Source organism: Panthera onca, chromosome E3 (assembly GCF_046562875.1).
Source record: "Panthera onca isolate mPanOnc1 chromosome E3, mPanOnc1 haplotype 2, whole genome shotgun sequence".
NCBI lineage: Eukaryota > Metazoa > Chordata > Mammalia > Carnivora > Felidae > Panthera > Panthera onca.
Window position 1 is genome coordinate 25,345,408 of NC_138354.1, and position 18,438 is coordinate 25,363,845.

Below are 18,438 nucleotides of genomic sequence, written 5' to 3' on the forward strand. Positions count from 1 at the left end.
ATTTAGGGTTGAAGGTTGGGCAAGTGATAATAATATAACCCTGTTGGTCTACAAAGATGTCCATCAGGATCTAAGTTTGAAGTTGTTTTTTGTAGGGAGGCAGGTTTTATGTTGCAACATTTCCACTCTTGTCTGGTCTGCCTGATGACTAATAAAACTGAGCTGAGGTGTAGGTTGGTGCTAAAAGTTCACTCGGTGGATTACAGTAGATAAATGACCATTGTGGGCTGAATCCCACTATGTCGGCATCTTTGGGCTGGCATGTAACCAGGGGATGTAACCTACTTTTGCCTTCTGTTGGGGCCATTCATCTCCAATAGTCAGCTGCTTTTCAGCCTCACCTTGACCAGATTGTCCACTTGAGAAGTCCAATCAGGACTCCTCCTTGATTTGGCCCTCTTCTGCCATGTCACAGTGGGCTGAAACAGAAAGAATACGCTGTTTTCTTCTTTTGAACCCCACAACAGTGACTAGTGTGTTCTTTGAGTGAATTGGCCCTTTGAGCCATGTGGTTGAGAGACTTAAATGTTGCTTGGGCTATTTGTAGTAAAGTCGGTATTAGAAATGCTAAGTAAAACCTTTTAGTGTTTGGGGGAAAACAAATCTGAAATTGAGGACTTGTCACCTGTTTTAAGTTCTGCTACTTTAGTAGAATTGGTAGGTGGATTGCCAGAACTAACGAATAGGGCTTGCTGGGCAGTCCTCAGGGTAATGAGGGGGGTGGAATAGAGCCTGGTACTGAATTACTGAATTCCGACTTGAATACCAATGGAAAGTCTTTTAGTTAGCAAGCAAGTGACTGAAGTGAACAGCTAGGACCAGGAAAACAATAGACTCCACTCTTCTGTACTGCAGACTAAGTCAAAGATTGGAGAACTGATGATATATATATATATATATATATATAATATATATAGGTTAAATATATATATATATATAAATAATATATATAGGTTAAATATATATATGATATATATAGGTTAAATATATATATATAATATATAGGTTAAATATATATATGTTATATATATATGTATGTATATATATATATATATATATATATATATATATATATAGGTCTAGGTTAAAGAGTTTTGGACTTTGTATGCTAATGCTGGGCTTCAGATGCTCTGGCCAATGGATTATTAAGCTGTCTACTATTCATCTTCATTTCAATGGCTTATTATAACTCAGGTATGAAAATATCCTGTAGGTTGAAATATTATCAGCTAGTTTGTAGACTAGTGGCTCTTTTCTAATTTCTGAAAGGGGGTGGATACGTAGGAGGGGACTTGAACATGGGGAGAAGCCATTGACTCCTACGTTGGCCACTGATTGTGTTTGGGGAAAGAATCCACCAATCTAAATGAATGTGGAGTCTTGGAGTTGAGCTGGCCTTTTAATCTAGGGTACCAGTTGATTTCTTTCTTGAACTTTGGGGGCTTTTGGACAAACTCTTCTGAGAGGTGGGCAACCTAGGAGGCCAGTTGATGCCACTTAGTTTTGGAGTTGTATTGCAGTAGACTTAAAATTAATCTGATTTTGCTGTTTTGGTATCTGTGCTGCAGTAAGAGTTAATTGTACACTGGCTGCCAGTTGTTTTGAGGTGAAGATGTGGTAACTCAGATTGAAACAATGGTAATTACGTGGTAACTCCTATTTCCCCGGCTCTTGATAACTTACAATTACTTCTTTGTGTCTCTTTACAGATGTTGATACCAGTGAACCAGGATCAGTTCTCCCTAAATGTTGCACAGTGTTCTGAAGCTCTTTGTACAAAGGACCAGTGAGTTTGAGTTAGTGTCTTTCACTTCAAATCTAGTTTCACTGGTTCTTGTGTCTGTTTTTCTAGGTGATGGAAGGTCTTATTTCTTTTGGGAGAACAAAGAGATTATCACAGTACCTCACCATTTAATTAACGATTACAAAGTATAACTCAACATATTAATTTAGTAAAATAATGAGAAAAAGGGTTGGAAGCTCAAACTCTAATTCTTTGAAGTTGTGATATGCTGAAAGGAAAAAATGGGAGGGGGAAAGAAAGTCCCACATGATCTTCTTTTAGATGTGTGTGAATGAAACTTTATTTAAATACTGTACATCAGAATAGGGAAGATCAGTAAGTCAGTGTTGAGGTGGTGATTAGCCCTTGTTGTGGCAAAATAAGCCACCTATGGCCAGTGCCCATATACCAGCCAGAGTGCATGGAAAGGTAGGTATCATGTTAATGACTCCTCCTGACTTCCTGAGGGTGTGGCTTTGCTCAGGACTATCCTTTGAGCTGTGCTGTGTTGTTGGGTTTTGGGCTGAATTGCAGTGTGGAAGCTTAGATTGCTATAGGAAACATTCTCTTTGTCCCTGTTGTGCCATGCTCTGCTGGAGGGCTCAACCTGAGGACTTGAGGACCGGAAATAATTCTGTAACTGAGGCCAGACCAGATATGACTGACAGAGGATCTTGGATAGTACCCCCTGCATAGTGTAGGACTTTCTGTTTTTGGAGAGTTGTTTAGCATCTTTTGTAGCTACTGCCCCAGTCTCTGCTTGTCATTCTAGGAGACAGTGTGCTGGAAAGACTTGCCTCCCCTTATTTTATTAATAGATTGCTTCCACCCTATCAGGACAGCAGAGTTTGGTTCTAGTTTTTAGTTCTTGTTGGTTGATGAAGGGTTTGGTCTCTCCAGTGTTGGCTTAAAGTGGGTTGGTGTGTGATCTATAATTTTGATTCTGAGCAAGAGTCAAGTGATAGCATTTAATGTATTGAATGCAGTTCATTCCTCTTTCTCCAGTTTAGGAAGAAGCCGGAAAAAGACCCTCAAAGAACCTTACTATCTGGTGTGGTGTTTGTTTCAAACTGGGCTCTTTGGAACTCTTGTGGGTTGTTGCTGGAGTACATTTGTGGTTGGGATGAGAGAGTTTTGCTGTCTCCCTTCCATTTCAGCCCACTGTGCTTCACTCTGTGAAAGTTAACTTTAATATTCTCTTATATTGGGTTTCCACAGAAGATTTCAATGGAACAAAACGTTCTGAGGCCAAAAACAGGTTGAAAAGCGGTGATTTAGTCGGGAAATGGAAATCTAGAAAGGTTACGGTAAACTTGCTTGAAGTTACAGAGCGGAGTACTGGCAACTATAGGACTAGAATCGGGCCTTCTCTGTGATAATTTTGTTTTCTCATTTACTCTACTTCATATGTGTCTTTGTAGGCACTTAGTTTGTTTGAGTTGAATTGAAATCCTTGCTGCTTGGTCTTTTATATATTCTTAGTTCTTCACTCAAACGTTTTGTCACAAACTGCTGTTCTTTCAGGGAAGACTCCTTATAACCACCTTTGAAGCATATGTGAAATAAGGCTATAAGTGAGTAATGGCACCTGTAAGTAGCTGGCCCTTTCTCCTCAGTATTCCTGAAAGTGACAGTAGTTCTCTCAAATAGGAGTTGAGGCTTTATCTCTGTAATTTCTTAAGCCAGTGGGCTGTAGAGAATACCTATTCAAAATGCTGAACCAAATACACTACTTCCTTTTCCCAGTGACTTGCCCTGGAATCCGAACAGGAAAACCTGGGTATATCCATTGACAGAACAGTTTTAGAACAGCTCTGGGAAAGAACTACAATGGCCACATTCCTTTTTTTTTTTTTTTTCTTTTTCTTTTTTTCTTTGTGAAGCAAATTTGTTTTCAGTTAAACTCTAGCTTTATATCTACTTGATTACCTAGTGGCTGCTCTTTAAACTGAAAGGGAAGGGTAGGAATCCACTGCAGTGAGGGCTGGCACTCTAGTAGCCTGGGTTCTAGGTGGCAGGATCGTGGATACGCTGGAATTCCCAGGTCCTCAGAGGAGACATTTTTCTCAGTTCGAATGACACTTTCTTGCTTCCGAGTAGAATTCAAAAGTGAGAAGTGATAGAGTGAATGCCCTGTTTCCATTTTTTAGAATGTTTCCATGGTTCTTTTTCTCTAGTAAATTAGTTTTTTTTTGAAACAACTAGTCATTTGTTCAGTCATTTACTCAAAACAGTTGGTTATGGCTAATGCCTATGGTAAGGAAAAGTTTGCGGGTTTCCTAACATTTTATGAAAGAGAAAAGTCTAAAGACTTTTGAAGGATTTTATTTTATTTTATTTTATTTTATTTTATTTTATTTTACTTTATTGTACTGTTTATTTAGTTTGGGGGGGAGGGGCAGAGAGGAGAGAGAGAGAGAGAGAGAGAGAGAGAGAGAGAGAATATATCCCAAACAGCCTCCCCCAACACAGCGCTCAGTCCCACAAACCCAAGAATATGACCCGAGCTGAAGTAGAGCTGAAATCAAGAGTCGGAAGCTCAACTGACTGAGCCACTGAAGTGCTCCCTGAAGGCATTTAGATAGGTGGGTTCAGTGGTGGAAGAAGAGGGTGTGTAGGGAAGGACTTTGGGAAGGCAAGGTGGTCGGGGTGGTGGTAGTGGTATTGTGGACTGGGTGTATATATAGGGTGAAGAGAAATGCCCATTGGTGGTCCAACTGGGAAAGGGTAGAAAACGCTAACGATGGCACTTAGGTGGGGAAGAGTGGGTAGGGAAGGAGCAGGCCCACAAGATTGCGCAACTTCGGGGAACAGTGTTCCCAAGGAGAGGGACGGGGAACCTGTGGAGTTGGGTAATCCAGGGGCCCTGACCAGGTCTCTGACCACAAGTGTTCTCTCCCATTACTGGAAAGTGTATTTCTGATGGGGAGGGGTGAATGCAGGGATGCAGTATCTGGTTTGATCAGATTGGTCTTAAAGATTGCTTACTGAGTGCTGGCCTAAGTTTTTTGAGTTCTCTGTCTCTTTTGATTTTACTTTTGACAAATCAGAAGTTGGTAAACAGGAGGGAATGTAATGTCCCTGGTCACATTAGAGTTTGGGTAAAAGTACAAATGAAGCAAATACTAGGTGGTGGTGATTGTCATTTAGCATCATCTGCTATCCAGAGGGAACAGTTAATGTAAACTATTGAGGTAACTCGTGATTCTCTCATGGGAGAGAATCTCATGGAGACTATAATAAATGTGGAATAAATCACAACCTAAATTATTAAAGAATAATCATTTTTGGTTTCAATTTCTACAACATTCCATGTTTTCTTTAGCAGGTCAAATTAGTCCATAAGCTTTCTTCTTTTTTTTTTTAAAAATTTTTTTTTCAACGTTTTTTATTTTATTTTTGGGACAGAGAGAGACAGAGCATGAACGGGGGAGGGTCAGAGAGAGAGGGAGACACAGAATCGGAAACAGGCTCCAGGCTCCGAGCCATCAGCCCAGAGCCTGACGCGGGGCTCGAACTCACAGACCGCGAGATCGTGGCCTGGCTGAAGTCGGACGCTTAACCGACTGCGCCACCCAGGCGCCCCAAGCTTTCTTCTTTTAAAAGAAATTTTATTCTACCAGGTACTTGCAGATCTGTCCATAGAGCCATATTTTCTACTTGCACTGAAAATGTCAAGTAGTGCTCTGAATTGGTGACAGCTATAGATTTAATGATTAGATCAAGCAGGGAAGTGGCTTCTGAGCACCAGTTAGATTGGTTTTAACGTAAACCTCTTTTTCTGAGGTTATTAATTATGTTCCAACAACAATTCTCTGACACAACCTGAGTGTCCAACAATTCAATTCTGACACAAACTGCCTGGAGTGAGTGCATACCCCACAAGTTAATGTTTCAGTCTCATAAGATTGCCCCACTTCAGATACCAGCCACAAGTATCAGGTAGCCCCAGAGTACCTGCACTTCTGCCTGACAGGCTAAAAATTTGGGGTTCCTCACAACCTCCCTCCCCCAGGTTCAATAATTGCCAGAACATTTGACTCACAGAACTGGGGAAAGCATATTTATGATTACAGTTTCATTATAAAGGATACAAACCAGGAACAGCCAATTGGAAGAGGGGCATAAGACAAGATCTGAATTGGTACAGCTTGCATGTCCCCCCTTGGTTATTGCTGCCTCCCAGTACATCAGTGTGTTTGTTCACCAAGCCTGGAGCTCCCCTAGCCTGGTTTTAGTTTCAGTTGAGGTTCCTTGATGTAGGCATAACTGATTGAATCATCAGCCTAGTGATTAAACTCCAGCCACCCTTCTCGCCCCTTCCCTGTGGTCTGGAGATGAGGCTGAAAGTTCCAACCTTTTAATCTTGTGTCTGCTCTTTCTGGTGAGGCCAGCCTCTGCCGTGAAGGTATCTAAGGGCCCACCCTGAGTCACCTCATTAGCATAAGTTCCAGTGTGGTCCAACCAGGATCCTTATGAATAACAAAGGACACTTCTGTCTGTAAGGATATACCAAGAGTTTTAGGAGCTCTGGCACAAACTGGGGACAAAGACCAAATATATTTTTTTATTCTACTACACTAATAATCCAGCTTTGCATTCCATAAGTAGATGCTACCTAGAGAAGGCTACCTAAAGTTAATTTAGGTGAGAAGTAACAGTATGCATTTACTGTTAATTTGATGGAGGTTTTGGTCAAGAGAGTGCAAATTAAATAGCTTCAGATTACAAAAGAACAAACTTCTCCCTCAGTCAATATGAACTGGCATTCTCAGAATGTGTTATAGTTTCTTGGATTTCACAGGTGCTGTATCTCTAGACTTGCCTAGTGCAAGAAATGAGCTCCCTTAATAAGAAATCAATTACACAATATTCATGTTTTCTTTTGGTATGACGTTAAAAAGATTCAGGTGTACATAGTGCACTGGTTAAGAGCATCAGCCTAGCCTGGGTTTTAGTCTGAACTTTACCACCTACTTAAATGTTGATCTTGGATGAGCCACTTAACATCTCTAAGTCTCATTTTTATATTTTTCATGTATAAAGGGAGGATAATCATAGCAAATACTTGTAAGTCAGTAAGACAGTCCATTTGAAGGCTTTGGCACCGTGCCTGGCATGTATGGATGTGTGTGTGTATATATATATATACACACACACATCTAAGAACATCAGCTATTATTAGCTATGTGCATACATAGCTAAGCTCACCTGGGTTGGCATGTCTCAAGGGGCCAGGAACTATATCATTTTACTTCCTTTTATAGGGAGACATATAGGACAGCGTATAAAACATTGCTGGGCACACAATAGACACAGGTTATCTGTCACTTGAAAATAAAACCTGCTCTGGGTATCTGGGAAGTATAGGAGTGACTCTGTGATGGAAACTTCCAGCCCATTTCCAGAGCTGGCCTAAAACTAAGAGATGGAAAATCTCCCTGAAACTATAGAGCATGCAGGAGTCCAGCAATGGGCACTGGGGCTCAGTAGCAAAGGTACTGTTAAACCAAAAAAAAGGGAAACTGATCCAGGAGACATTTTTATCTTTTGCAGTATACCTTGAGTGCATTGAATTGGGCATAATCACATGAGACTTTGGGAAGGAAACAGCGAGTCTATTTCAGCCAGTCTAGAAAAACCTTGGAGAGTCAGCTAGCCAAGTACTACGTTATGTGTGTGCTTCTCAGAGAAAGTGAAAAGCCCAGATACACTGGTAAAGGGCTTACCAGCTGCTTGAGGTTCAGTTGTTGGTGAACTCCCCTAAGGCCAGCTCTCTAATTCTCCCTGTAGCTCACCCATCTGGAGATTCTACTCTGGTGGGACCACCACTGGACTTAGATCCTAGTCTGGGCTCCACCACCAGTTATTCTGTATTTTTGAGCAAGTTACAGGCCCTCTTTGAGTCTGTTTCCTTAACTGTGACATAAAGGATTTGAGATGAAATCACTGTTTCTCAAAGTGTGGCTTTGGTTATATTTTTAGTGTATATGCTGCTGAAATGAGCACGCAAAAGTGTTTTTTTTGTACTATTGATGGTACATAAGATTTTTGGTGGTACACAGATGAGACCTTTTTGTTTACTAGTTCTGTATTTTACTGTGTATTAATGAAAACAAAACTAGCATGCCCAGACCTGTGACTTCATGGATAGTGTTGCTTAAGATAATATTAAAGTGGGTATGATTTTTTTATGCTTTTAAGAAAAATATTGGGTGAACTATAGTTGATGGTAAATGGATATGTAAGATCATAAAGGCTGTCTAGGAAAGGCTGAAGTTTGTAATTCTAAGGTTCATTAATTCTGCTCCAGTGCCACACCTTCATGAAGTCCTCTGGGGGACACAGCAGAACAGGTTCAAATTTGAGTGGATTTAAAGACTCAAGCAAATTGACAAATTTCTATTTCTGCATTCATGGTGAAGATATCCGTAAGTAGGCTGTATAGAATTTAAAATATTGTAGATGTTAGTAGTGGTGGCTTTTTTGTAACGAATGAAAAGTAAGTAGTAATGCTTTCTCTTTCACTCTAAGCAGTTTTCCTACAACCTGGATTGATCTTTTTTCCTTTCACTTTTTGGGGTTGGGACTCCCCATAGAAGCAGCTAGGATTCTGACCTATTCTGTTGGGGAGGGAGAAAAAGCCAACCCTCGTGCTCTCTCTCACTCTTACTTATTTATCGATCTATCTACTTACTATTTATTTATTTATTTATTTATTGCCAATCCTCTCTCTTGAATGCATGCTAGTGCATGTATTCTAGGTTCTGGAAGGCTGAGGCTGTGCCCTATCTTAATCTTACTGGTAACTTCTTTAAAGGTATAGTGTGACACCTGCCCTAAAATGAAGTTAAACACTGAGACAAGCTTTATTTAAAATTTTATTTCACTTTTGTTTTATTGGCTCATAACATAATGGGCGTCGTGAGAAGTAAACTGAGCAATGGTAAAAAAAAAAAAAAAAAGAAAGAAAGAAACAAAAGTATTGTGGGAGGTGCTTTCTTTTTAAGGAAAACCCTAGAATAAAACTGAAATCTTGATTGCATAACAGGAGCCAAGAAAGTTGCTTTCACATGTAGTCTGTTTTCTCGAGATTGTTTTTTTGTTTTGTTTTGAACCTTAATTACCTGTGTTCCCTTGACATTTTCTGTGTATCTTCACACTGTCATCTTTCATTATCTAGTTTGCTTGTTGGCCAGTGTTCTGCAAGTGATAGTGTTCTGTAATTACTTCAGCATAAAGGCCCATGCATCTGGTATAGTTCCGTGTAATAGTTTAATGTTTCAAATTGTAATTTAAAAGAATTGCTATAAAGGTGGTTCCGTGTCTATTACCTTTCGTGCTGTGTGTTATCTAGTCAAGATGAGGTCAAAATTGAGCACAGTGGTGACAATGATGTAGCCCAAGATGATTTTCCTCCTTCATTTATTTAATACAGAGTTTCTACTTGATTTCATAATGAGAAACTCTTCAGATGTTTCCCAACTGAGGTAAATCTAACGTTCCAAGCCACAAGCCCTCAATACTTGGTAAATTTTCGTTTTGTCATTCATACAGTTTTGTCTCCTGAGAGAAGTGGTGACTTGTGGTATTGGGCACACTGGGAAAGGGAAAAAGCCTTTACTCAGGCCTATAATTTTGCAGGATTAAAAAATCTTTTTTTCTCCACTAAAATCTGTTTCATGACATATATGACATTCATCCTTTGTGCAGATTCACAAGACTGCCTTACTCATTGTAGATGTCTTTCAGAGTCCATTTTCCTTGGCGCAGAGTTTAGTCATTACTTATATATTATTGCTGGTGAGTCGGAGGAAATCCTAAAAGGGGATGGAGAGGAGTCGTGACATTTGCCCTTGGTCTGTAGACTAGGATTTGCAAAGCTAGAGTGAGGTTGTTTATTTCTTTCTCTTCTTGGAAAATTGCCATTGGATCAATGAGTCTTGGTTAAGATATCTTGTGGGCAGCTGAGTCGTTGGGCCTTTAAAGATGAGAGCCCCATGAAATACTATTCTTTCCCAGTCATACAAATAATTATCTCCATGGTAGTAGAATCTCCACAGAAGTGTAAGCATTCAAGATCACACATTTAAAAAGATAAAATGTAATTTAGAGTCAGAATGAAAGATGTACAAACAGTGGTAGAGTTCTAAACCTTCTCAAGTCATTCTTCCATGTTTCCAGCACTTACTGGAGTAAGACGACTTACTCTGGTGTTCTCGTGGAAGACTAACATTTTAATTCTTGTTGGAAATTGAACTTTCATGGTAACTTGAAGTAAAAAAATAATAATAATAATTGCCGGCTTTAACTCTTAACTCTAAACTTCCCTAATCAAAGAACCAGAATTACTTAGTTTGTCAGGGCATTTGCTTTTCTAAGTTCCAGCTCAAAACCATTGCTCGGCCTAGCAGAGAGAGATAATAAAATGTTATGCAACAGGTAAAAATCTTTCCAGTTGCCTTTTCCCCATTTGGAAGGTTACAGTTTTTCCTTCCCTCTGTGTAGTTTGGCCCAAGTTTCCCCTCAGTCTGATTTGTCGCTTTACCATTTGCATACAATGCTTAAGTTGACTCACTCAACACCAAGTTCTGCAGGTCTCCTGCATTTAGTGCTTCTGACTCAGCCCACTGAAGTGAAAGAGCTTTTGATTACAGTAGCAGCTTAACAGAACAAAACTTTTATTTTTAATTTTTTTAACGTTTATTTATTATTGAGAGACAGAGCATGAACAGGGGAGGGGCAGAGAGAGAGGGAGACACAGAATTGGAAGCGGGCTCCAGGCTCTGAGGTGTCAGCACAGAGCCCGACGCAGGGCTCGAACTCACAAACCGCAAGATCATGACCTGAGCCGAAGTCGGACGCTTAACTGACGGAGCCACCCAGGCACCCCAACAAAACTTTTAAAAACACACTGTTAATAGCACTCTCAGTTTCCAAACAGATGCAAGATATTCTAAGAAGAACCATCCTATATAGTTTTCAAATTAGACGTATATGAGCAGGGGACCAGCTTTCCCAGACAGAATGTGGATCATTCATAGGGAACTTCTGAAACTCAAAACTAGCTTTGTAACCTAGAAAAATTTGGCCTTCAGATTAGATGCTTTCACCATTGTATTCAAAATGAAGTGTGTGTGGTCTGAATTTTTCTTAAAGGACTGACACTGGGATTGGATGCACAACGTGTGTTTATAGGTTGCCAGCTATTCATTCCGGTACATTTAAGTGCCTTTTGTGTATCTTGTTCTTAAGGCCCTTATGATGTGGTAGGAAAAGAGACATAAGAACAACTAGAAAATGTAAAACCGTTGCCAAAAAATATCTGCCATAAATGAAGATGTGGAGGGGCAGAAAGGCTCTAGGTCAGCTTGAAGGAGTCAGGAGAGGAGTCCTGTGGGAGGTAAAAATCTCAGCTGAGCTTGACAGACATAGACCAGAGAGTGAGATGGCGTTCAGTAGAGGTAACAGGATGTGTAAACCTAAGCATGAGAAGCCGTGGCATTTTGGGGAATGGCAGGTGTTTATGGCTGAGGGATGGGGAATATATGAGATGGGGAGAATGACAGTAGTTGAGGCCAGACTCAGAAGGGCTTTCTTTGTACGCCTTATTGAGTTTGGGATTGTGTTTTGTAGGTGAAGGGGAACTATTAAATAATTTTGAGTAGGGACGCAGCATAGTCAAGTGTGTGTTTGTGTGTGTGTGTAAAAGATCATTCCGGTGACAGTGTGAAAGAGGTTGGAGGGAGCAATCCCAGAAGTAGGGAAAGTATTTGTGAGGGTGCTCCAATAAAGATGTCAGGGGCCTGAACTGTAGAATTACTGAGGATGGGTAGATAGTCAAGAGTCAGAATTTATAAAGTCTGCCTTAATCTGATAAAACTTTATTGTTTGGATGTCCCGCATGGGTCAGTAGGCTGAAGGGTGCCCTGTTCTATACAGTCACTCAGAGGCCCAGGCTAATGAAGATTCCACTCTTGTGTACTATCTTGGTCACCATGGCAGGGGAAGAGATGGCTGGGATGTCACGTGCCAGCTCAGTGTTTAGGGTTAGAAACGATAAGAATCACAACTGCCTACAGCTCATTGGCCAGAAATAGACACATTTCCCCACCTCACTGAAAAGAACCTGGGAAACTGGGGGAGCAGATGGACAGTTTGGTGAGCTTTTCTGTGCCACAGTGTAGGGATTTGGGTAAAGTGGGTTTTTTCTGAGATTATTTCAGTGTATCAGCAGTACCAACTTCGTAGGGTAGATGTGGGGATTAACTGCTGTCATGACTCTAAAATGCCTAGTATTTTGTCTGGCACAATTAGGCTATTGAAGGGGACCTTTAAGTTTGATCTTGAGAGTTTCTCACTGTGGGTCATATCTAGTGAGTATAATCAAAAGTTAAAAACCAAATTAAAGAAAAGGAATAAATTATAGTGCATCCTAGAAGTGAGGGTAAGGTAAATATTGCTTCATGAAACTTTTGAGTTATATGTGTATTTACATGTGTATTTGGTCAGGGGGTAGTGTTCATTCTCACTGAAGGCTGCAGTTAAAGTGGAAGGCAGTGATCTTGTTCTGTCTCTCATTTCACAGTAACTGAAAGCTTATACATACCACACAAAAAACTATTCATTTTATTTAAAAAATTTTTTTTTAAGATTTTATTTTGGGGCTCCTGAGTGGCTCAGTTGGTTAAGCGTCTGACTTTGGCTCGGGTCATGGTCTCATTGTTTGTGGGTTCAAGCCCCACATTGGACTCTGTGCTGCCAGCTCAGAGCCTGGAGTTGTTTCAGATTCTGTGTTTCCCTCTCTCTCTGCCCCTCCCCTGCTCACACTCTGTCTGCCTCTCTCTCAAAAATAAATAAACATTAAAAAAATTTTTTTTAAGATTTTATTTTATTTTATTTGAAAGAGAGGTGAGAGCACACACAGGGGAGGGGGAGGAGAGAGAGAATCCCAAGTAGGCTCCATGCCCAGTGCAGAGCCCGAGCGGGGGTCAGTCTCAGGACTGTGAGATCATGACCTGAGCCGAAATCAAGAGTTGGACACTTAACTGCCTGAGCCACCCAGGCACCCCTAACGATTTTATTTTTAAGTAATCTCTGTACCCAACTTGGGGCTCGAACTTACAACGCTGAGATCAAGAGTTGCATGTTTTACCTACTGAGCCAGCTAGGCACCCCAAAAAACTATTTTAGTATGGTTTTTGAAAGAGTTAGTTTAAATTTCCATATTTTAAAAACTGTGGGTTTGAAAAGCATTATCCTTAATTATGAAAAACAGTAAAACATGGTTTTGAATTTTAGCTTTGCCACTTGCTGGCTGTGTGCCCTTATATAAGTTATTGGTATTTTCTGTGTCTTAGTTTTCTCATCTATAAAACAGTGATAACACCTACCTACTAGGGTATGATTGTTGGATTAGTTCATATGTGTAAAATGATTTGAAAATGTTGGGTAGTACATTGTAAAACTCATGTAAGCATTTGTGGACGTGATTGTGTAAAACTGGCTAGTACCATGCATGTAGGTAGATATGTGCGGTGTGCTTGGTACAAAGTAGGTGCTTATTCTTTAGAAAATGTTTGTTAGATGCCAGTTAGCTCTTTTCACGTTACCATGCACACTCCCTGCCTTCTTAGAACTTGTAATCTAAGATGTAATAATAATAATATCCTTTATCTTCTGTGCACGTGTTATTTTTGGCTATCTGCTTTGGTGTCATGAATGTTTATGTTCAATAGGAGTAAAGGATACATAATGCATTCAAGCTTTGAATGCATAATAGAAATAACAAATTGTCTATTATAGGGGCGCCTGGATGGCACAGTTGGTTGAGCGTCTGACTTCCACTCAGGGCATGATCTCATGGTTCATGGGTTTGAGCCCTGCGTCGGGCTCTGTGCTGACATCATAGAGCCTGGAGCCTGCTTCGAATTCTGTGTCTCTCTGTCTGTCTCTCTCTCTCTGCTCCTCCTACCACTCATGCTCTGCCTCTCTCTCCTTCAAAAATGAATAAAAAAAAAAATAAAAAAAAAACCCCAAATTGTCTACTATAATAAAATGTCAGCATAGGCAGTTCCTATAAAAATTCAGTCCGGAGAACTTACTGGAGGAGAAACCAACAAAATACTTTTCCTTTCTGGATTTAAAAAAACTTTTGGCCTGCAAGAAACAAGTATCAAATTTGTTTATAAGATTGTTAGGTTGATTTCTCTTGCAGTGAGTAGTTGGTGTCAGCCAACTGATGAGCAGTGAGAAATGTGCTGTGCCTTTCTCAGGGCAGTGGTGGATAATGACTTTCATTTTGATAAGCCAGTTGGTGATACTGAGGAGTAGTGCCCTGGGTGAATAGGAGTTAATCCTGGCTGCCTGGCAGAAGTGGATTTGTTATATAATTTATGGCACCCAGAAGCCCTTTGGGGAGGTCTTTATTGTCTTATTATCAAGACAGTATCCATCTAGGCCTGAAGATTAATTCTTGTTGCTCCCATCTAGTTCCACCAGAGTGGTTCTCATAACTGAAAGGGTAGCAGTTTGCTGTGAAATGCCTGCACTTGGCTTTTGCTTTGACACAAAGGTATGTTAATCAAGAATGGCTATTAGAAATCCAGAAATGTTTCAGTTAGTGATTTATTAATAGTGTAGAGGACTTTTTTTCTTGTTAAACTGATTTAACTTCTGAAAAATGAGTCATATTCAGGGTTTCAAACATTTCCTCTTTGACTAGCCTCACAAAAGGTGTATGAACATTTCTGTCTTGTAAATTGCTGCTGCCGTTCATTTGTGTCTGTTTTGCCATTGCTGAAACAAATGCAGGAGTGTCCGTTTGGTTTTCCATCATCTGACACAAGTGGACCTCTTTAACTCTTATTACCGGTGTCCACTGTTCAACAAACCTGTACTATTTTTTGTGACTCACTGAGAAGTCATGTGGTGGTGTGATCCCCGTCCTTAGCTACCGGCACTTAAACTTGTAATTTTCAATGTATTGTGTTAAAACAGATTTCTAATTCTGGCTATTTTTCTTTTCAATTTTAGACCTAAAATTGGAAGCTCTATTTTTATAAAACACTCTCCTAGAAAAGTCACTGGTGTTGCTACCCAAATATCATAACTGGGCCCGGGGGCGGAGAGAGCAAAAGCTAGCTGTTTCACATGGTTAAGCAGAATGTGTGGGCCTGCCTGCCAGCCAGCGGAGGTGGAATCTGCCCTTTGCTTTCTTGGCAAATGCATCTAGCTTTGAAGGCCCTTCGTTCTTGGCCTTTCTTTTCTTGCTGTCATCTAAAACATAGTCCGTTGTCCCCTGTGGTTCTAACGAGATGCAGGACCTTGATGGTCCGTATCTCTTACTATCTTTGATGAGGTATGCTCTTTAACCCTCAGAGTTAAAAGCCACTGTGTCATCAAGCGACTTTTAGTAAATACAACAGTGGAATAGCAGTATAAAATGGCTGTGTGTTCTTCATGTTCAATATGCAGTATTCAAGAAAACTGCTGGGTTTTGCTCTTGCATCTCCAAACACCTTAAATGTGTGATGCCGTAGTTTACTGAGGTAGAGAAGATGTAGTTCAGACCAGCACCAGAAGGCTTTTTACTGGAGTTCACCTGACTGGCAAACCCTTGGAGCTTCCTAGAGTGCCACATGGCAGTGGCTTGAATGAACTCTTTGGACTTTCTCCCTTGCTAAAAGGAGAGGCCGGAGTGATATCGATATCCATCATTAATGTGAATTTTTTCCAAGGGGCTGGGGTGCAGGTTAAAGAGAGGCTCAACAGGATGAATATGTTCTATTTCAACTTTAACTTTGGCTCTTGTTGGGTTTGAGGTGAAAATTAGCTTGTGGCATGTGGAGAGTGGTATATGCTGGCTGAGAAGCTGTGTTTTACATTATCTGGGAAATGATGAGGTAGGGAATAAGGGGACAGTTCCTACTCTTCTCTTCTCTCTGAAGGTAGTGAAGTACTGGGAGGAGAGGAGTCCAGGAGAAGTTAGACCTTAGGAAGCAGTTCTGGAGAAGTGAAATTAAATTCTCCATACTTAGGGCTTAACCCCCTTTTAGTATTTGGTAACATCATAGAATTGGTATAAATGGCTACCAGTTGTTGAGTTCTAACTTGTGCTAGGGACAGTGCTAAGTATGTTGGACTCCTCATTTATTCAATCATGAGTTAATACACTTAATGTACATAGACTAGTGAGTGCCTTGTATAGAAGTGTTCAGTAGATCTCAGCGACTATTATTCACTCAACAGATATTTATCAAACTGTTGCTTATGTGACACAACTTAGGTGCACAGGACAAAGAGGTGAATAAGATAAAATCCCTGCTCCTGTGGCATTTGCCTTCTAGTAGTGGGAGCAGACAACAGGTAAGTTAACAAGAATTTCAGAGAGTGGAATGTGCTGGGAAGAAATAAAATAGTGTGTCAGATTGGATGGAGATGGAATTTGAGGTTGGTTGAACAGTAAAGGCATCTCAGCATTAGAACGGAGTCCCACCTGATGCGAAGGAGCCATTTATTCTTCACGGTGACCCTTTGATTTTCCTAGTTTTTAGGTGAGAAAACCGAGGCACGGGTGATTAAGTGTGTGCTGGGGTGCAGACAGAGCTGAACTGTACAGACTCAGTCATCTGTGTGCAGAGCATGTCCTGCCTTTCTCCGAAGGCATGAGACTGTACTGGGGCAGCTGTAGGAGCTACACTATCTGCAAGTGGGTTTTCTGGATGGACAGAATCAATGTGGTTGCAGTGTAGATAAAATCCTGATGCATTTTGGAAAAGTTCCATGTATTTTCATAGACCTCAGTCATTGGATGCAAGCTTTGCGTGTATTTGTATGTATCTACAGATTATTCTGGGTCCAAAGCTGTCCTATCAGATTTTCAAAGATACTGATGACCAAAAGAGCTTATGGTACTGCTGCTTTATTTTAGGATTTCCTCATAATCGGTTTTATGAAAATAGGGCCTAGCTGTTAGGGCACAGTTTTGATAGCTTTGCAGTGACCATTTGGTGGCAGCAATTTTGGCAGGTCAATATGGGCGGGAAGTGGGCAAGAACTGGGCTGGAATCATCAGATGTGTCTTTTACCAAGTCTCTAATACTGTGATCCCAGCCATCAGGTATAGGGGTCTATTTTGATTTAATTATCTGCTTATCTTTACACGTGTTAATGAATACTTTGGCTTCATGCCATGTGAGTACGCATCTGTGAAATAAGTAACTGGGGGGAAAAAAAAGCCCAAACCTTGGGGCCTCAAGTTTCAACCTGCAGGGAATGGATTTCCAATAAAGACACACAAAAACGAGCATTTACTGTCACAGTTTTTAAAACCTGAATTCTTTCTTGCTTTCTGTCTTGCTGTCTTTCAAGAGGGAGAGAGAGTGGGTGCACGTGTGAATGAGCGGGGGAGGGGCAGAGAGAGGGAGAGAGATAATTTTTTTTTAATGTTTATTTATTATTGAGAGAGACAGAGCGGGAGTGGCAGAGGGGCAGAGAGAGAGGGGGACACAGAATCCGAAGCAGGCTCCAGGCCCTGAGCTGTTAGCACAGAGCCCGACATGGGGCTTGAACTCAAGAATTGTGAGATCATGACCTGAGCCGAAGTCAGATGCCAACTGACTGAGCCACCCAGGCACCCTGAATCTTTTTTTTTTTTTTTTTTAAGTTTATTTTATCCATTAAGAGAATCCCAAGCAGGCTCCATACTATCAGTGCAGAGCCCCATGTGGGGCTCAAACTCACTAACTGTGAGATCAAGACCTGAGCTGAAATCAGGAGTTGGACGCTTAACTGAATGAGCCACCCAGGTGCCCCTGGAGAGAGAATCTTCAACAGCTCCAGTCTAGCATGGAGCCCAACATGGGGCTCGATCTCAAAAAACCGGAATACTTTCTAAATAGGCTCTTCAGTGCTTGAAACCAAAGAGAAATGGTTTCAGCAATAGTAACTGAAACCAAGAGGGCAGTCAAATTCTGGTCAGATCTGGTCTTTCAGTTTCATAGGATGTGGTTTAGATGAGATACCTATTTCAGCTGGAAGATTGATCATGTTGTTACTATACAGAGGAAGACTTCCAGGAGCTCTTGCTTTACAGCTTTTCACGTGGTGTCTGAGTGCTGGGAGGAGGTTCCTCCTTGGGAACATGAGGATGACAGAAAGTGTACACAACAGAATAAAGCAGCTGTTAAGTGCTCTGTGGCCTGTCTGCTTGAAGGAGGCCAAAGGTGATAAAAATTGCAGTTGGAAAGGTTCTTTTGCTCATTAGTAACATCAGCTTTTAAATGGCATCCTATGGCCAACAGGCACATGAAAAGATGTTCAACGTCGCTCCTTATCAGGGAAATACAAATCAAAACCACACTCAGATACCACCTCACGCCAGTCAGAGTGGCCAAAATGAAGAAATCAGGAGACTATAGATGCTGGAGAGAATGTGGAGAAACGGGAACCCTCTTGCACTGTTGGTGGGAATGCAAATTGGTGCAGCCGCTCTGGAAAGCAGTGTGGAGGTTCCTCAGAAAATTAAAAATAGACCTACCCTATGACCCAGCAATAGCACTGCTAGGAATTTATCCAAGGGATACAGGAGTACTGATGCATAGGGGCACCTGTACCCCAATGTTTATAGCGGCACTCTCAACAATAGCCAAATT

At 40.9% G+C, this 18,438-nt stretch overlaps 1 protein-coding gene across 13 annotated transcripts in view; it reads left to right on the forward strand.

Annotated features, from left to right (window-relative positions):
* Positions 1 to 18,438, forward strand: part of DCUN1D3 (defective in cullin neddylation 1 domain containing 3) — a 42,308-nt gene that overhangs the window by 3,196 nt on the left and 20,674 nt on the right. For 5 of the 13 annotated variants that reach the window (XM_078440102.2, XM_078440103.2, XM_060648700.3 and 2 more), the window contains one exon: positions 1,710 to 1,796. The exons of 6 other annotated variants lie outside the window; for them this stretch is intronic. The gene's annotated coding sequence lies outside the window, so the exon portion shown is untranslated. Of the gene's footprint in view, positions 1 to 1,170; positions 1,195 to 1,709; positions 1,797 to 18,438 lie in introns of those variants that run through there. 2 more of the 13 variants (XM_078440104.2, XM_060648698.3) reach the window with 2 other exon arrangements.